Source organism: Trachypithecus francoisi, unplaced genomic scaffold (assembly GCF_009764315.1).
Source record: "Trachypithecus francoisi isolate TF-2019V2 unplaced genomic scaffold, Tfra_2.0 Contig01705, whole genome shotgun sequence".
Taxonomy (NCBI): domain Eukaryota; kingdom Metazoa; phylum Chordata; class Mammalia; order Primates; family Cercopithecidae; genus Trachypithecus; species Trachypithecus francoisi.
This window is the reverse complement of record NW_022681450.1, coordinates 397572-411825: the sequence shown is the minus strand read 5'-3', so window position 1 is coordinate 411825 and position 14254 is coordinate 397572.

Here is a 14254-nt window from a genome sequence, read left to right as displayed (position 1 = left end):
CTTTTTTTTTTTTTTTTTTTTGAGATGGGGGTCTCACTGTATTGCCCAGGATGGATTGCAGTGGCACAATCATGGCTCACTAAAGCCTCAGCTTCCTTACCTCAAGCAATCCTCCCACTTCAGCTACCTGAGTAGCTGGGACTACAGATACATGCCACCATGCCCAGTAAGATGGAGTTTTGCTCTTGTCACCCAGGCTGTAAATGCAATGGCACGATCTCGGCTCGGCTCACTGCAACCTCTGCCTCCCGGGTTCAAGCTATTCTCCTATCTCAGCCTCCTGAGTAGCTGGAATTACAGGCACCCACCACCATGCCCAGCTAATTTTTTTTTTTTTTTTTTTTTTTTTTTTGAGACAGAGTTTTGCTCTTGTTGACCAGGCTGGAGTGCAATGGCACCATCTCGGCTCACCGCAACCTCCATCTTCCAGGTTCAAGCGATTCTCCTACCTCAGGATTATCCTACTCTCCTGCCTCCTGAGTAGCTGGGATTACAGGCTTGCGCCACCACGCCCGGCTAATTTTGTATTTTTAGTAGAGACGGGGTTTCTCCATGTTGGTCAGGCTGGGTTTGAACTCCTGACCTCAGCTGATCCACCCGCGTCAGCCTCCCAAAGTGCTGGGATTACAGGCATGAGCCACCGCGCCTGGCCTTTTTATTTATTTATTTTTTCTTTTTTTGTTTTTCAGCACTTTGGGAGGCCGAAGCGGGCAGATCACGAAGTCAGGAGATCGAGACCATCCTGGCTAACACAGTGAAACCCCGTCTCTACTAAAAATACAAAAAAATTAGCTGGGCGTGGTGGGGGGGCGCCTATAGTCCCAGCTACTCAGGAGGATGAGGCAGGAGAATCATTTGAACCCCGGAGGCGGAGGTTGCAGTGAGACAAGATCATGCTATTGCACTCCAGCCTGAGTGACAGGGCGACACTCTGTCTTAAAAAAATATATATATAGGCCGGGCGCGGTGGCTCAAGCCTGTAATCCCAGCACTTTGGGAGGCCGAGACGGGCGGATCACGAGGTCAGGAAATCGAGACCATCCTGGCTAACACGGTGAAACCCTGTCTCTACTAAAAATACAAAAAAACTAGCCGGGCGAGGTAGCGGGCGCCTGTAGTCCCAGCTACTCCGGAGGCTGAGGCAGGAGAATGGCGTAAACCCGGGAGGCGGAGCTTGCAGTGAGTTGAGATCCTGCCACTGCACTCCAGCCTGGGCGACAGAGCAAGACTCCGTCTCAAAAAAAAAAAAAAAAAAATATATATATATATATAAAGAAAAAAGAAAAATCAGAGATGTGAAGTATGCAATAAATACTGTTAATAATTATTAGCAGAGTGAACTCTATGCCTCATGGATAACAAGAGCACTCTACCCTACAGACTCCAACTGTAACAACAGTTGGAGTAAACAGCAATAAACAAGCTGGTTGCAGTTTGTGTCTGACACATGTAATCCCAGCACTTTGGGAGGCTGAAGCAGGAGAATTTAATGAGGCCAGGAATTCGAGACCAGCCTGGGCAACATGGTGAGACTGTCTCTACAAAAAATTTATTTATTTATTTGAGATGGAGTCTCCCTCTGTTGCCCAGGATGCAGTGCAGTTGCAGGATCTCAGCTCACTGCAACCTCTCCCTCCTGGGTTCAAGCAATTCTCCTGCCTCAGCCTCCCCAGTAGCCAGGATTACAGGCATGTGCCACCACGCCTGGCTGACTTTGTATTTTTAGTAGAGACGGGATTTCTCCATGTTGGCCAGGCTGGTCTCAAACTCCTGACCTCAGGTGATCTGCCCACCTCAGCCTCCCAAAGAGCTGGGATTACAGGCATGAGCCACCAAGCCTGGCTGAGAGGATGGTTCTTATTGACAGATCTGTGTCCGTGATGTCCAAAGGGCAGCCCAGGCTTATGTTTTATTTTTCTTTTTTTTTTATTTATATTTTAAGTTCTGGGATATATGTGCAGGACATGCAGGTTTGTTACATAGGTAAACGTGCACCATGGTGGTTTACTGCACCTATCAACCCATCACCTAGGTATTAAGGGACCTTTTCTCTTAAAAATAAAATTAAAAAAAATAAAGCATACAGCACTGAGTGTGAAACTGTGTATTAATGTCATAATCCCACTCTGACCCAGATGGATGGCTCAAACTCACTGTTTCTATGAAACACAGTCACGGATGATCGGCATGCCTCATGGGAGAATCTGAATGATCCGCAGAGAGTGAAAGTCCCTCGTGAAAATGTCGCCTGGGCCTCATAAGTTTGGTGGTTTGTGCAAACGTGTCCATGGATATTGTAACCTTTCAGTGGTCTATGTGACTCCAATTGCTTTATCAACACTGATACCCACTCTCAGACACGGTAGAGATGGTGAAACATTGGCCAGGTGCGGTGGCTCACGCCTGTAATCCCAGCACTTTGGGAGGTTGAGGTGGGCTGGTGGATCACCTGAAGTCAGGAGTTCAAGACCAGCCTGGCCAACATGGTGAAACCTGTCTCTACTAAAAGTACAAAAATTAGCTGGATGTGGTTTCGGGTGCCTGTAATCTCAGCTACTCAGAAGGCTGAGGCAGGAGAATCACCTGAACCCAGGTGGCAGATGTTGCAGTGAGCCAAGATTGTGTTCAAGTGATTCTCCTGTCTCAGCCTCCCAAGTAGCTGGGATTACAGGCACACACCACCACGCCCAGCTAAGTTTATTTATTTATTTTTTATTTTTTTATTTTTAGTAGAGACAGTGTTTCATCATGATGGCCAGGCTGGTCTCAAACTCCTGACCTCAGGTAACCACCCTCTTTGGCCTCCTGAAGTGCTGGGATTACAGGCGTGAGCCACTACACCCAGCATTCTTTTATTTTATTTTATTTTATTTTATTTTATTTTATTTTATTTTATTTTTGAGACAGAGTCTGGTTCTGTCGCCCAGGCTAGATGGAGTGCAGTGGCGCGATCTTGGATCATTGCAAGCTCTGCCTCTTGGGTTCACCCCATTCTCCTGCCTCAGCCTGCTGAGTAGGTGGGACTACAGGCGCCTGCCACCACGCCCAGTTAATTTTTTGTATTTTTAGTAGAGATGGGGTTTCACTGTGTTAACCAGGATGGTCTCAATCTCCTGACCTCGTGATCTGCCTGTCTCGGCCTTCAAAAGTGTTGGGATTACAGGCGTGAGCCACTGTGCCCAGCTTTTTTCTTGAGGTGGAATTTCGCTCTTGTCACCCAGGCTGGAGTGCAGTGGCACGATCTCCGTTCACTGCCACCTCCGCCTCTTGGGTTCAAGCAATTCTCCTGCCTCAGTCTCCCAAGTAGCTGGGATTACAGGCACTCGCCACCACACCTGGCTGAAAACCCTGTTTCTTTTTTTTCCCCTGTGAGACAGAGTCTTGCCCTGCAGCCCAGAGCTGGAGTACAACGGCACCATCTTGGCTCACTGCAATCACCACCTCCCGGGTTCAAGCGATTCTTCTGCCTCAGCCTCCCGAGTACCTGGGATTACAGGTACCTGCCACCACGCCCGGCTAATTATTGTGTTTTTAGTAGAGACGGGATTTCACCGTGTTGGGCAGGCTGGTCTTGAACTCCTGACCTCGTGATCCGCCTATCTCCGCCTCCCAAAGTGCTGGGATTATAGGCATGAGCCATTGCCATGAGCCATTGCGCCCAGCCAAAAGCCTGTTTCCTTTCTTTTTCTTTTTTTTTTGAGACGGAGTCTCGCTCTGTAACCCAGGCTGGAGTGCAGTGGCCGGATCTCAGCTCACTACAAGCTCCGCCTCCTGGGTTTACGCCATTCTCCTGCCTCAGCCTCCCGAGTAGCTGGGACTACAGGCGCCCGCCACCTCGCCCAGCTAGTTTTTTGTATTTTTTAGTAGAGACGGGGTTTCACTGGGTTAGCCAGGATGGTCTCGATCTCCTGACCTTGTGATCCGCCTGTCTCGGCCTCCCAAAGTGCTGGGATTACAGGCTTGAGCCACCGCGTCTGGCCCAAAACCCTGTTTCTTAAGAAAAAAAAACTACTGTGATGCCAGGGATTGAGTCCAATCTCTCCCCCTCTGCAAAACCCTGTTGCAGTGTTCTCTATCAAAACAAACAAAAATTTTAAAAATGAATAGTATGACTCATCTCATGTTACAGCTAACCATAAACAGTGTGACCACCTCTAAAGAGAATGTCACCCCCTTAGAGTACCATCTTTTGCATTTCCCTGACCGGAGATGCTGAAGGCACCAGGGATCAGATCTCTCTTTTCTCCTCTGTCTAGACTCGTTCCCTTGATAACCTCCACCAGTCCCATGATGGATGTTATCTCTGTGGTGATTACACCCACATTCATTTATTTATTTACTTGTTTATCTCTCTCTTCTCTCCTTCTCTCTCTCTCTCTGTGTGTGTGTGTGTGTGTGTGTGTGTGTGTGTGTGTCTGATCTCTCTCTTTCTTTCTTCTTTTTCTTTCTTGACAGGGTCTCACTCTGTTATCCAGCTGGAGTGCAGTGGTGCGATCACAGCTCACAGCAGACTTGACATCCTCGGTCTCAGGTGATCCTCCCACCTCAGCTTCCTGAGCAGCTGAGACTACAGCTGTGCACCACCACACCTGGCTGATTTTTGTATCTTTTTGGAGAGATGGGGATCTTACTATGTTGGCCAGACTGGTCTTGAACTCCTGGGCTCAAGTGATGCTCCCACCTCAGCCTCCCAATAGTGTTGGGATTACAGCTGTGAACCACCACACCCGGCCTCCGCCCACATTTGTATCTCAGTCTTGACTCTCCCCTTAACTCCAATCTGGCACATCCAACAACCTCACCAGTGTGTCTATTTGAATTTCTCAAGCTTGCCAAATCAAAAATGGTTTTCCTGAACTCCCCCCAGCTGCCCCCACAGGCTTCCCCATCTCAGTAAATTGCAATTCCATTTTGCTGGCTGCTCAGGCTGAATACCTTGGAGTCATCCTTGCCCCCTTTCTCTCATCCGATATCCAATCTGAAGGGAATTTCCACCAGCTCTACCTTTGACTATTCTAGAATCAGCTACTTTTTTTTTTTTTTTTTTTCCTTTTTTTCAGATAGGGTTTGGCTCTGTTGCCCAGGCTGGAGTGCAGTGACGCCATCTCAGCTCACTGCAAACTCCGCCTGTCAGGCTCAAGCCTCCTCCTACCTCAGCCTCCCAAGTAACTGGGACCAAGTCACATGCTACCACTCCTGGCTAATTTTTTTTTTTTTTTTTCTGAGACGGAGTCTTGCTCTGTCGCCCGGGCTGGAGTGCAATGGAGCGATCTCAGCTCACTGCAACCTCTGCCTCCCGGGTTCAAGGGATTCTCCTGCCTCAGCCTCTCGTGTAGCTGGGACTACAGGCACCCGCCACCATGCCCAACTAATTTTTGTATTTTTAGTAGAGATGGGGTTCCACCATTTTGGCCAGGCTGGTCTCAAACACCTGACCTTGTGATCTGCCTGCCTCAGCCTCCCAAAGTGCTGGGATTAACAGGCGTGAGCCACCATGCCCAGCCACTCCCAGCTAATTTTTCTCTCGCCGTGTTGCTCAGGCTGGTATCAAACTTCTGGACTCAAGTGATCCTCCCACCTCAGCCTCCCAAAGTGCTGGGATTACAAGCGGGAGACACTGTATCCAGCTTATTTATTTATATTTTTTTGAGACAGAATTTCGTTCTTGTTGCCCAGGCTGGAGTGCAGTGGTGCAATCTTGGTTCACTGCAACCTCTGCCTCCCAGATTCAAGCAATTCTCCTGCCTCAGCCTCCTGAGTAGCTGGGATTACAGGTCAGGCTGGTCTGAAACTCCTGACCTCAAGTGATCCACGCGCCTCAGCCTCCCAAAGTGTTGGAATTACAGATGTGAACCACTGAGCTGAGCTGGATTCAGTCTATATTTTTCACTGCCTTATCAACAGTGCTTAGACCAGTGAGTGTCATAGAATAGGTTTGTAATATTAGCTGGGCGGGGTGGCTCACGTCTATAATCCCATCACTTTGGGAGGCCGAGGTGGACGTATCACGAGGTCAGGAGATGGAGACCATCCTGACTAACACGGTGAAACCCCATCTCTACTGAAAATACAAAAAATTAGCTGGGCGTAGTGGCATGCACCTGTAGTCCCAGCTACTCTGGAGGCTAAGGCAGGAGAATTGATTGATCCAAGGAGGCAGATGTTGCAGTGAACCCAGATCATGCCACTGCACTCCAGTCCGGGCAACAGAGCGAGACACCAGTGCAGTGGCGCAATCTCAGTTCACTGCAAGCTCTGCCTCCCAGGTTCACGCCATTCTCCTGCCTCAGCCTCCCGAGTAGCTGGGACTACAGGCGCCCGCCACCATGCCTAGATAATATTTTGTAGTTTTAGTAGAGACGGGATTTCACCATGTTAGCCAGGATGGTCTCGATCTCCTGACCTCGTGATCTACCCACCTCGGCCTCCCAAAGTTCTGGGATTACAGGCGTGAGCCACTGTGCCTGGCCCAGAGTTACACTCTTGTCGCCCCCAGTTGGAGTGCAATGGCACGATCGCAACTCACTACAACCTCCGCCTCTCCGGTTCAAGCGATTCTCCTGCCCCACCCTCCCTAGTAACTGGGATTACAGGTGCCTGCCACCATGCCTGGCTAATTTTTGTGTTTTTAGTAGAGACAGGTTTCACCACGTTGGGCAGGTTAGTCTCGAACTCCTGACCGCCGGTAATTCACATGCCTTGGCCTCCCAAAGTGCTAGGATTACAGGAGTGAGCCACAGCTCCCAACCTTTTTTTTTTTGTATTTCTAGTGGAAATGGGGTTTCATCATGTTGGCAAGGCTGGTTTTGAACTCCTAACCTCAAGTGATCTGCCTATGTGGGCCTCCCAAAGTGCTGAGATTACAGGTGTGAGAGCTACAGCACCCTGCCCTGCGTGGTATGTCAGTTTCATTAGGTCATGGATGAGGTAATTATTTCCCATACACAGGTAGAAACTCCATGTTCTCTTGAAGCCCTCTGGGCCATGGTTCACACCTGTTTATTCCCACCACTTTGGGAGGCCAAGGCGGGAGAATGGCTCGAACTCAGGAGTTCAAGATCAGCCTGGGCAATGTAGTGAGACCTGGTCCCTAAAAGAAAAAACAAAAACAGGCTGAGCCCGGTGGCTCACGCCTGTAATCCCAGCACTTTGGGAGGCCAAGTTGGGCGGATCATGAGGTCAGAAGATCGGGACCATCCTGGCTAACACGATGAAACCCCATCTCTACTAAAAATAAAAAAAATAAAAAATAAAAAAATTTAGCCAGGTGTGGTGACGGGTACCTGTAGTCCCAGATACTCAGGAGGCTGAAGCATGAGAATGGCATGAATCCAGGAGGCCGAGGTTGCAGTGAGCCGAGATGGCACCACTGCATTGCAGCCTGGGCAACAGAGCAAGACCCCGTCTCAAAACAAAATAAAACAGAACAACAACAACAACAAAAAAAACAAATATTAAAAAGAAAAACAAAAAGAAACCCTCTGGACCTTTGTAACCTTCATAAAATTCCATGAACCCCCCCGCCACCAACAGTCTTAGTTCTTCTATAAAAAGTTACCTGGCGGCCGGGCGCGGTGGCTCAAGCCTGTAATCCCAGCACTTTGGGAGGCCGAGGCGGGCGGATCACGAGGTCAGGAGATCGAGACCATCCTGGCGAACACTGTGAAACCCCGTCTCTACTAAAAAATACAAAAAACTAGCCGGGCGAGGTGGCGGGCGTCTGTAGTCCCAGCTACTCGGGAGGCTGAGGCAGGAGAATGGCGTGAACCCGGGAGGCGGAGCTTGCAGTGAGCTGAGATCCGGCCACTGCACTCCAGCCCCGGCGACAGAGCAAGACTCCGTCTCAAAAAAAAAAAAAAAAAAAAAAAAAAAAAAAGTTACCTGGCTGGGCATGGTGGCTCAGGCCTGTAATCTCAGCACTTTGGGAGGCTGAGGTGGGCGGATCACGAGGTCAGGAGTTGGAGACCAGCCTGCCCAAGATGGTGAAACCCCATCTCTACTAAAAAAAAAAAGGCAGGTGTGATGGCTCACACCTGTAATCCCAGCACTTTGGGAGGCCAAAGTGGGCGGATCGCGAGGTCAGGAGATCGAGACCATCCTGGCTAACACAGTGAAACCCCGTCTCTACTAAAAATGTGAAAAAATTAGCTGGGCGTGGTGGCAGGTACCTGCAGTCCCCGCTACTTGGGAGGCTGAGGCAGGAGAATGGCGTGAACCTGGGAGGCGGAGCTTGCAGTGAGCTGAGATCGTGCCACTGCACTCCAGCCTGGGTGACAAAAGCAAGACTCCGTCTCAAAAAAAAAAAAAATTAATTAAAAAAATCAATCAATAAATACAAAAATTAGCTGGGTGTGGTGATGCATGTCTGTAATCCCACCTACTCAGGAGGATGAGGCAGGAGAATCGCTTGAACCCGGGAGGTGGAGGTTGCAGTAAGCTGAGAAGCCCCGTCTCAGAAAAAAAAAGTTACCAATAGCAGCCAGCCACAGTGGCTCACACCTGTAATCCCAGCACTTTGGGTGGCTGAGACAGGTGGATCGCTTGAGTCCAGGAGTTTGAGACCAGCCAGGGCAACAGAGGGAGACCATCTCTGCTAAAAATGATAATTAGCCAGGCATGGTGGTGCATGCCTGTAGTCCCAGCTCCTGGGGAGGCTGAGATGAGAGGATCACTTAGGCCCAGGAGGCAGAGGCTGCAGTCAGCTTAGATCACGCCACTGTACTCCAACCTGGGCAACAGACTAAGACCCTGTCTCAAAAGAAAAAACAAAAAATGGCTAGGTGCGGTGGCTCATGCCTGTAATCCCTGCACTTTAGGCGGCCGAGGCGAGCAGATCAACTGAAGTCGGGAGTTTGAGACCAGCCTGACCAACATGGAGAAACTCTGTCTCTACTAAAAATATAAAATTAGCTAGGGGTGGTGGCGCATGCCTGTAATCCCAGCTACTCGGGAGGCTGAGGCAGGAGAACTGCTTACCCGGGAGGTGGAAGTTGTGGTAAGCAGAGATCGTGCCATTGCACTCCAGCCTGGGCAACAAGAGCGACAATCCATCTCAAAAGAGCCAAAACAAAAAAAATTTACCCAGTATCCCTTCTATACACACAGAGATTAAAAAAACACTATGACTTGGCTGGGCACGGAGGCTCACGCCTGTAATCCCAGCACTTTGGGAGGCCAAGGCAGGCGGATCATGAGGTCAGGAAATTGAGACCATCCTGGCTAACACGGTGAAACCCCGTCTCTATTAAAAAAGTAGCCGGGCGTGGTGGCGGGCACCTGTAGTCCCAGCTACTCAGGAGGCTGAGGCAGGAGAATGGCGTGAACCTGGGAGGTGGAGCTTGCAGTGAGCCAAGATTGTGCCACTGCACTTCAGCCTGGGAGACAGAGCGAGACTCTGTCTCAAAAAAAAAAAAAAAAAATTAGCTGGCTATGGTGGCAAGTGCCTGTAGTCCCAGCTACTTGAGAGGCTGAAACAGGAGAACTGCTTGAACCCAGGAAGCGGAGGCTGCAGTGAGCCAAGATTGAACCAGGGCACTCCAGCCTGGGCAACAGGGCAAGACTATGTCTCAAAACAGAAAAAAAAAAAAAAAACCCAGCTGTGTGTGGTGGCTCACACCTGTAATCTCATCACTTTGGAAGGCAGATCATGAGGTCAAGAGATTGAGACCATGTGGTCAACGTGGTGAAACTCTGTCTCTACTAAAAATACAAAAATTGACTGGACATCATGGCGTGCGCCTGTAGTCTCAGCTACTCAAAAGAAATAAGTAAATAAACTAAAGTTCTGCAGTCTGGGCGCGGTGGCTGACACCTGTAATCCTAGCACTTTGGGAGGCCGAGGCAGGTGGATCACAACGTCGGGAGATCAAGACCATCCTGGCTAACTTGGTAAAATCCCATCTCTACTAAAAATACAAAAAAGTAGCTGGGCATGGTGGCGGGCACCGGTAGTCCCAGCTACTCAGGAGGCTGAGGCAGGAGAATGGTGTGAACCCGGGAGGCGGAGCTTGCAGTGAGCCGAGATCGCGCCACTGCACTCCAGCCTGGGCGACAGAGCAAGACTCTGTCTCAAAAAAAAAAAAAAAAAAAAAAAAAAAGGTCCTGCGGTTTACTGCTTAAGGTTATTTTATTATCCCTTTTTACAAGGGTGGAAATCAAGACACAGAGAGATTAAGTAACTTTCCCAATGTCACACAGCTGGGAAAAAGCCCAGCTGGGATTTTACCTTAGGCAGTCTGGCTAAGCCTGTGCTATCCTGCCTTCTGTAGCATCACCCCTTACCCCACATGACAGTGTAATTTCAATTAACTGTGTAACTAAGTTAACTATGGTTTATGTAATTCTCCCAGGGGCAGGGTGCAGCTCCCTGTGCACACTTTTCCTCAATGACCGGGGAAACAGGCCTTGGACAGTGTGAATTCCCATTTACAGGTTTCCTTCATGTATTTATTATGCACGCTATAACTCTTTTTTTCTTTCTTTTTTTTTTTCTCTTTTTTGAGTCTGAGTCTCACTTTGTTGCCCAGGCTGGAGCAGTGGTGCAATCTCACTTCACTGTGATCTCCACCTCCCGGGTTCAAGACACTCTCCTGCCTCAGCCTCCTGAGTAGCAGGGATTACAGATGCGTGCCACCACGCCTGGCTAATTTTTTTTTTTTTTTTTTTTGACATGGAGTCTCGCTCTGCCACCCAAGTTGGAGTACAGTGGTGCAATATCAGCTCACTGCAATCTCTGCCTCCTGGGTTCAAGTGATTCTCCTGCCTTAGCCTCCCAAGTAGCTGGGACTACAGGCGCATGCCACCACACCTGGCTAATTTATTGTATTTGTAGTAGAGATGGGGTTTCATCGTGTTAGCCAGGATGGTCTCGATCTCCTGACCTCACAATCTGCCTGCCTTGGCCTCCTAAAGTGCTGGGAGTACAGGCATGCACCACCGCGCCTGGCCTGCATTTTTATTTTTTGGAGACAGAGTCTTGTTCTGTTGCTCAGGCTGGAATGCAATGGCACAATCTCAGCTCACTGCCACCTCCGTCTCCTGGGCTCAACCGTTTTTCTTGCCTCTGCCTCCTGAGTAGTTGGGATTACAGGCACCCGTCACCATGGCTGGCTAATTTTTGTGGCATTTTTAGCAGAGATGGGGTTTTACCATGTTGGCCAGGCTGGTCTCAAACTCCCGATCTCAGGTGATCCACCCACCTTGGCCTTCCAAAGTGCTGGGAGTACAGGCGTGAGCCATCACACTCAGTCGAATTTTTGTATTTTTTTTTTTTTTTTTTTTTTTTTTTTTTGAGACGGAGTCTTGCTCTGCCACCCAGGCTGGAGTGCAGTGGCCGGCTCTCAGCTCACTGCAAGCTCCGCCTCCCGGGTTCACACCATTCTCCTGTCTCAGCCTCCCGAGTAGCTGGGACTACAGGCGCCCGCCTCGTCGCCCGGCTAGTTTTTTGTATTTTTTAGTAGAGACGGGGTTTCACCGTATTAGCCAGGATGGTCTCGATCTCCTGACCTCGTGATCCGCCCGTCTCGGCCTCCCAAAGTGCTGGGATTACAGGCTTGAGCCACCGCGCCCGGCCGAATTTTTGTATTTTTAGTAGAGATGGGTTTCACCATGTTGGCCAGGCTGGTCTTGAACTCCTGACCTCAAGTGATCTGCCTTCTCAGCATCCCAACATGGTATAACTCTTGTAAGCAGTGGGGATCCCTACACGGACATTATAAATTTACCACAGCCAGAGAAAAGCCGTTCAACTGACAGTCAAGACCTCCTTTCACTGCAGCAGATTCCCTAGGCCAAGTTCCCTCATGCAGAGTTCCCTCATGCAGAGTACACACCTCTCTGCTAAAAGTCTAATTCTCCCTCACACCTGATGCAAACCGACTGTGGAACATGAAATCCTACCTTAATCAATAAAAATCTCCCCCAAACATAATGTAAGCTCCCATGGACAATGTGAACTCCTGCCCCTTATGAGCTTCCCCACAGACAGTGTAATCTCTTCGTATCCATGACAAAGTTAACACAGACAGGGCACATCTCCATGCATGGAGAACTTTCTGTGGCTGCTGTGAACCCCTTTTGTGATACCATGAACCACTCCCCATGGGGCTACCTACAGACAGTGCACACTCTCTTGAGTGTAAATTTCCCCCAGATTCAGCATCTACCCAATGTGCACAATATAAACTGCTTTGTCAAACCTCCCTCAACTCCGGGTCCACCCAACATGGAAGGATGAATTATCCTTTAGGATTACATTAAAGGCTAGACGCAGTGGCTTATTCCTATAATCCCAGCACTTTGGGAGGCCAAGATGGAAGGATAGCTTGAGGCTAGAAATTGGAGACCAGCCTAGACAACATAGCAAGACTCCATCGCTACAAAAAAAAAAAAAAAAAAAAATTAGCAGGGCATGGTGGTGCATGCCTGTGGTCCCAGCTACTCAGGAGGCTGAGGCAGGAGGATTGCTTAAACCCAAGCATTCAAGGTTGCAGTGAGCTATGATGCTGCCACTGCACTCCAGCCTGGGCGACAGAGTGAGACCCTGTCTGAAAAAAAATTAAAATAAAACAAAAATAAATAGAATTAGGCCAGGCACAGCGGCTCACGCCTGTAAACCCGGCACTTTGGGAGGCTGAGGTGGGCGAGTCATGAGGTCAGGAGTTCAAGACCAGCTTGACCAAAACAGTGAAACCCCGTCTCTACTAAAAATACAAAAATTAGCGGGGCATGGTGGCACGCGCATGTAATCCCGGCTACTCAGGAGGCTAAGGCATGAGAATCGCTTGAACCTAGGAGGCAGAAGTTGCAGTGAGCCGAGATCGCACCACTGCACTCCAGCCTGGGCGACAGAGCGAGACTCCGTCTCAAAAAAAAAAATTCAATTAAAAAAATAAATAAATAAATAAAATTATATTACAATAGTACTAGGAGTATGATAAGTTTAAGATTGTATAAATAATATAACAGGGCCGGGCGCAGTGGCTCATGCCTGTAATCCCAATACTTGGGGAGGCTGAGGCGGGCGGATCACGAGGTCAGGAGTTCAAGACTAGCCTGACCAACATGGTGAAACTCCGTGTCTACTAAAAATACAAAAATTAGCCGGGTGTGGTGGTGCGTGCCTGTAATCCCAGCTACTCAGCAGGCGTAGGCAGGAGAATCCCTAGAACCCAAGAGACAGAAGTTGCAGTAAGCCGAGGTCACACCATTTGCACTCCAGTCTGGGCGACAGAGCAAGACTCCGTCTCGGGGAAAAAAAATAAAAATAAAAAAATACAATATAACAGTGTAGGGTATAAGATTCCTTCCGAGTGTGAACTCCTTGTGGACAGTGAATTTCCGCCAATCTCAAGACAAATAATTTGTGAACAGTGTGACTTTCTCATCGATGTGAATATCCTTCATAGTCCATGAACCCCATTGGACAACCGATATTTCTTCTATGCTGTGAACTAGCTCTATGCCCTAGCACATTCTTTCACACGTAGTTTGAGTGTTTCGTGGACAGTATGACTTGCCATAGACTGGATGCAGTTTCCTCACAAATGGTGTGAATTCCAGTGTGGAATTTGAACCTGTCACAGGCAAAAGAAACCCTCCCTGCGGCCAGCGTAACCCATATGGCTTCCCATTAGCCTCGGACCAGGGCAAATACAAGGTGGAAGGCATAAATGCATTGCAGACAGGTTCACACCTGGTTGTAAACTCGTATCGGGGCAGCAGGCATCTACTACAAACAGGGCATCTCCCTGTCCTCCTCCACTCCAGTGTGATACCCCCTACCCCTAGGATCTTTAAAAATCTCCCTCCGCCAGGGGCGTACACCCACAAAGTGTGGCTCTCCACGTAATGCAGTGCGACGCCCCAAGAAGCGCTGCATTTCCTCATCTCGGCCCCCTGTCCCAATGCCTAGTGGGCTGTCAAACTGCGCTGTCCTAAATGTCAAACTCTTGCAGGAGGTGACCTGTCCCCCGGGCCCCAGGCCGCGCGCGTTGCCTATACTGCAGCGCGCGACACCCCACAAGCGCGCGTTCTCTCCCCTCCCGGTGGCAACAGTGCTTTCCGCGGGGCCGCGCCAGACTTTTCGAGACCGTCGATTGGTCGTAGTTCCGACCACCCGGCAGCCAATCAAGAAGGGGAAAGGTGACATCACTGGTTCGCCTCCCCTCCCCCAACCCAAACTTCCCTACTCTGTCTACCGGCAGCAACAACCACATGGGGGAGGGGTAAGAGAGTAGAGCCGGTGAGGTCATTG